We start from the raw sequence: 6778 nt of genomic DNA on the forward strand, positions 1-6778 counted from the left end.
AAATAAGTAAATAAGTAAATAAGTAAATAAGTAAATAAATAAATAAATAAATAAATAAATAATCTGATGCCTTAAATCAGAGAACTCAGTAAGGCTGATTTCTTTTCAATGTGAGGTTTTTGACCAGAATTGTATCAGCAAGGTACATTGTGGCTATGCAGGCAATATTAATATGTGCAAAATTAGTTTAAGGCCCTATTATCTCCCTTGCATAAGCAAACTATTTGCTTGTGCAACAGTTTAGCATCTGGTTTTACAGCAATAATAAATTATTCATGTTCATTACTGCACTACTGCTATGGATAAAAAAGGAAAACCCACTTCAAAATGAAGACAGTTCTGCAGTTACATCTTAACAGCCTTACACTTAGCACAGAATAATCTGTGATGGTTACCACTTCTGTTGAGTAAAATGGAGGCTACCCAAAATGAAAGGCTAAATGTTCCCCCACCCTCTATCATGGCTGATCACCTGGACAAAAGGCTTATCAGAATCAAATTTAGTCATTCATGAATGTGGAGCATCAGTCAAAAGCTACAGCCTCCCCCACTGAAAATTAACTAACAGATATTTTTGTACATATTCAGGCTGTTAAGATTTGCAGAAGATTGCAGAAATAGTATCAAGTGACTTCAGAGATTCTGTAAACTCCATGGTCATGCAGCAAATATGGAATAATTTAGTCTTTCCAGTTCTTAGTTAATATCTCCAGGAAATGTCAGCCCATAAAGAGAGGATAGAAACTGGGAAGTACAGTGAGGGTGCCATGGATTCCTTCTCTGAATTGCTTTATCATGTTATGGAGACTAATGCGACATTGTGAGAACCATAAAAATAATTTCCATCAATATATTTTTTCACTGCCATGAAATATTGGACCTTTATGCCTTCATCACAAAGAAAAAAAGATTAAAATGCTGACCTGAAACAGATTTACTGGTTTCTTTGACATAGCAGTATGTGAGTAGAATAAGAATTGTTTTGCACAGTAGGAAAAATGCCAGACTGCTTCCTTCCCACTTCTGTATTTTATTCTAGTGTAGGGTGAGTGAATGTTCAGTACACAGAGAACATGCAAATTACAGGTCAGACTATCAATATATTTTGTCTGGCCACAGCCCAGCAGAATTGAAAGTTACTACAATTTACACTAACTTAAAAATATGTCCTAAAAGTAGAACAATCTAAAAGATATCCCCAAATATCAATCTAATTGATATATCTGTGTCAGTGGTAGAGCAGAAAACAAATAACAGATGCAAAATGGATTAAGTGTGTCCAGATTTTTTCTGCCATGTAAAAATTTAGTGAACAAAAGCAAAATATTTCACAACGGGGATTTTTTTCATATTTCAGGGCATCTTTAATGTAGACTTAAATAAAATTTGGAAACCAGGCTAGAATAAACACAATAGAAGAGAAACTCAGAAGAGGGAGGTGGCAGAACTGTTGATGCTGTGATAGCTCCTCCCCTGGAGCCATGATGAGGGTCTAAAAACCACTCAAGCAGGGAGTGGTAAGTGTTCAATGCCCTAGATAGCCCTATGGAAACCTTATGTAAACTACTTTTTCTCTCTATAGTGAGCACTGCTAGAGTGTTTCTTTTTTTCACAGTATGCCATGATTTTGGTGATAAAAATAGAAATAACCATGCTAGAAAAGCAGGAGACTAGGCAGGCTGATTTTTCTCATTAAATAATTGTGCGAAACAAAGATATCTAAAAAAAAAAGTAGTAATGTTGCCATAGAAAATGCCGAACTAATAGAAAGTTAAGCATGAATCATAACATGGTACAGAGTGTTTTATATTTACATTTGCAGGAGTGCATTCCAACCCTTGCAGACATACCTAGTGTAATTGAAACTTTATTTCAGGTCCTAATCTCAGCAGTAGAAGAAGCAGCCACCAGCCCAAAGGAGGCTGCAAAATATGCCCCAGAAGCAGACAAACACAAGGGCAGCTAGCTTGGGCTGTCATGATGATGGTGTTAGCAGGTCCCAAATTAGCCACCTCACAGCAAGATCAGTTGTTTGACCACAACAAACATATCTAAGCATCTGAAAAGGCCAATGCAGCTGTGACTCAAAATCCACCAGGCTACAAAACAATCCCTCTCTCAACTAATTACTGTTTTTTATGTTCTGTTCAGCTGTTGGGTTTTCATAATGGTATGTATGAGGAAAAGGGGAAAAATGGTCATCTTGAGGAGGAAGCCAATTGTGAAGTATTAAAGACTTGACACTCTATAATTTTAAGTTCAAAATGTTTGCTTCTTTGGGATTCTTTGAGTAGCAGTTCCTAGGCATGTGAGTTAGCATGTACCTTTGCCTTGTGCAGTCCTGTATTTCACTGTCTCCAGGACAAATGGTAGAACAATAATCAAGGCAAAGGCAAATAATATGCAGCTGTTCCATAGCTGTACCAGGCATAAGGATCCAAAGAATAGTTTCAATGCCATATGGTATGGCAATGCCAGAATTTCTGCATCTTCTAAGCCTTACACCAGATCTGGGCCAGTATGAAAAGGCAAGGCAGCTGGAAAATGCGTGCTCTCTTATGCTGTTAAGTTTGTTCTGAAAAACACTCAATTATCTTTTTTTCCAAAATAAGCAAAAACAACAACAACCAACCAAACAAACCAAAAAACCAAAAAACAAACAAACATCACAAAGTTCTGAGATATAGAAAGAGAGCATGCATGTCTCAGGAATGATCAGTTTACAAACAGGAAGAGCAAAGAACCAGTGTCTTACATATACAGCTTTAACAAGCAGACTCCAATTCTCATAATTAATCTAGACTTGTCAGTATACTTTAATTCTTCAATAGAAGTGTGTGTCAGCTCTCTAGAAGCACACGTCCTGACTCAGTGGGTTTGAAAATTAACACTAAAGCACTCAGCTAATCTTCTTTTTCCTGTTTTTAAGAAACTTTCAATTCTGCATCTCCAGGGTATGTGACCAGCTATCTTGAAATAAACATAATTGTTAATTATTGCACTGACAGGTTGATATTTTTAATGAGTATGATATTTCATTTCCATTAGCCTGATGCACTGGGAGAGGCTATGTCTCATCTTTATTTCAGAGAACAAGGGTCATCATCCAATCACCAATACATCCCACACATAGTTAAATAAGTCCACCACAGATCTTTCTCCTATAATTATAATGCAAGGTAACTATGGTAACGATAGTTGGCAAATCTTGCCTTTTAAATGGCTTCTGTTGCACACGTTTTTATATCTTCTTCCCCCTCCCCCTTCCTACACACATTTTCTTATTATAACAAGAAGATATGGGTAACTATTATGAGATCTATGGATTCCTGTCCTCAGCATTGCTGAAGATCATGGCTCCATCAAGACTGGCAATCGTATTTAACCCAGTCAGTTTAGGTCGCCTTCATGTTTTATGTTCTCAAGAATCCTACAATCCAAGATTCCTGCTCGCTAATACCTTTACTAGGTCAATTTATATTCTCCTTTTTCACCAAATTCTAACATTACTGAGCTGAATCAGCTTCAAACAAGATTAAAATCATGATTTTTCATGAACCTTTGGCATTTCCATCTTAGAATTAGAATGCATAGAAATTTGCCTCCTTATAATTTATATAATTATGGCTGCTCATAGTCTGTCTGAGGTAAGAAGAACTTAAAAGAACTCATTTATATCTAAAGGGAAGACTGTGGTAAAAAGTTGCTGCACTCAAAGGTCTGTGTTGCCTGTGAGCTCACTGGCCGCATCTCCCGTCTCAACTTTTTTTCTATTGACTCACCTTTGATTTTTGGCAGATTCTGAACACATTATTCATTATAACACTGGTGATGTGATCAGAGAATAGATGGCACTACTTGCTTTTCAGAACAAAACAGTACTTTGTTCTTTTGACTAGTTTAAGATGCATTATGCTTTTTCCATCCATCAAATCACTTTATTTTAATCCTGAACTGGATGTCAAATTGTGCTTAAAAACTTTGGCTGTACATTACTTGTAGCCAAAAGTACAAAAATTCAAGGGCAAAATCAAAGAGCTAAGGAAAAAATTATATTCTAATTATAATATGCAATGCTATCAGTTATCAGTTGCTTGATTATTGGAAGAGTAAAGTTTAAAAACATAAAAATATAAATAGAACTCCAGTGTGCAAAGAGATATGGAAAAAAAATTATGTACAGAACCTGATCTATTGAATTATCTTTATATTTAGCATTTTAAAAGGCTTAAATCACCGTGATAAAATTCCAGTGGGTTAAAAAAAATGAAATCTATGGACTAAATTCAGCTGTGATATAAATCTAGACTAATTCAACTGTAAGCAGTGGTGATGTTCCAGATTTACACCAGTGTAATTGAAACCAGAATCAGCATCATTTATTAAACTCTAGAGGCCATGTTCGTCTCTCAGTATGTTTATTTAAGTCTCATTAGCTACTGAGAGGGAACTGTATACCTAATGGCATGCAATGGATAGCAGGCATAGAAGCAGGGAAGGCAAAGGGATTTTCAGGGCTCAAGAAAGGCAGTCTGCTCCCCAGGAGAGGGACAGTTGTCCCTCACATACCCAATTACATTATTTACTGCCATGGTTTTGTTTGGAATAGAGATAAAGCTAGTATAGTGTGGTGATTTGGATTTAGCATGCTTATTTTGTTCCCAAGCAAAGTTTAAAGTCAAAGACTTCTCAGCTTCTCATGCCCTGCCAGTGAGAAGGCGGGAGAGGCACAAGAATCTGGAGGGGACACAGCCAGGGCAGGTGACCCAAACTGGCCAGAGGGACATTCCATGGCATGTGGCATCATGCTCACCATGTACATGGGGGAAAGCTGGCTGAGGGCCACTGCTGCTTGGGAACTGGCAGGTCAGCAGGTGGGGAATGCTTGAATTGTGCATTACTAGTTTTGTATATTACTATTATTAGTAATTTTATCAATATTATTATCTTCTTCCTCTTCTGTCCCATTAAAGTATCTTTCTCTCAATCCACAGATTTTCTCACGTTTGCCCTTCCAGTTCTCTCCACTATCCCACTGGGGAGCACAGTAAGTGAGTGGCTGTTTGGGAATCAGTTGCCAGCTGGGCTTAAAACGCAACATTTACAGAGCCACAGGAAAATAGCAATAACCACAGACAGGGAGATTATAAAGTTAAATTGTTATATCTGCATGTCCAGGCCAGTTATGACATTAAAGTGTAGCTAAATAGTTCTAGTTTACTTTGATGGGACACTGCCAAAATGGTGCAGCCTTTTTCAGAGGATTGTGGTCTCTTCTCCAACCTATACCTCTTTTATTCAGACCTGTAGACACCTGTGTTTCAGTGCCTATGTTGAGAACAACTTCTGGGAACAGGACAAAAAATATAATATGACAGTTGCTAGATAGGCTCTGTACTCTTGGATCTTGCTGCTACAATCATGACTCTTAATAAAAGAAATAGAAATCATTTGAAATCTGAACTAGATATAAATACAGCTACGGTAAAAAGTAGCCATTTCTTCTTTTTGGAGAGAACTCAGGGAAATGTAAAATTAACAAGCCTATGTAGCTAAAGAAAGACTCAAATGTATAATGAAAAATAGTCCAGAGCAATTTCAAAGTTTCTTATTTTATGTACACAGAGACCTGAATTCCTGTATTTGTGATGTAGGTCTCCATACATTGAAAATCATTCTCTGAATTTTGTAAATATACACACATTTTATAGCACAACCTGAGCACTAAACCAGGGAGATAGAGAAGCCTTGTATACCCATTTCCTTCTTCATCCTGAGATCCTCTTGTCAGTCTGAGTTAACCTAAAGATCCCCAGATGCTGTTGCAGAAGATAGGTCAGCCTTGCTCTTTCTATTACACTAGCCAAAAGATCACTCTTATCTGAAGATCTGGAAAGCTCTGAGGACAAAGTTTTTCATTTGTTTCATATGAAACTCCATGCTTCATTGTAACAAAAATCAAAAGAAATACATGTGTCTCAGCAATGCAGTTTCCCTTCCTTGGCTTAGGTCACCTTCATCTTCCTGGTACTAGCCATTCAAGAAGACTCCCAGTTTATTTTATTCCAAGTCGATTTGCATGACCAAACTGAGGGGTTTAGTGTATATATATATTTTTGAGCACATATAATTCCTTATGCACAAAAATTAAACTCAGTCACAGAAGCCAAAATGAAGCCCTGCAGACCTAAATACTTTAAGGAGGGCATTTTACTTTGCTTTTTGTACAGGCATCAGAAATCAAAGCCTCAGATCTGCTATAAACCACTCATATTGGTGAAAGGTCTCAGAAATTACAAAATAAAGATACATACACACACACATATATATAAAAATATATATATATATGTATGTCTGTATGTGTATATATATATATGCACACACATACATATAAAATATATATATATGTATGTCTGTATGTGTATATATATATATATGCACACACATACATAAAAAGATATTTTTAATCTTTCCTTTTCTCCACCCTCTATAAAAATTATGTTTCTGGGCAGTTAAGTCTTGTTGGCCAGTGGTGGAAGAGCTGCATTTCAAATTGCCTTCTAGCAAGGCCCAATGATCAGAGAAGTTCTAGAAAGACCATCTAAATTTGCCCTGCTCAGGAAAGCCTTTGGTTCGTTCTAAGTCCTGAGCTCATTAGAAAACTCCTTTAATTTCAGTTTCTGCAACAGGTATAATTCATCTAAAATGTGAGTCTGGCCAAGCAAGAAAAATAAAGGCTTTTAAAAATACAATTCCTCTAACAAATTATTTGTCAGAG

Source organism: Agelaius phoeniceus, chromosome 5 (assembly GCF_051311805.1).
Source record: "Agelaius phoeniceus isolate bAgePho1 chromosome 5, bAgePho1.hap1, whole genome shotgun sequence".
NCBI lineage: Eukaryota > Metazoa > Chordata > Aves > Passeriformes > Icteridae > Agelaius > Agelaius phoeniceus.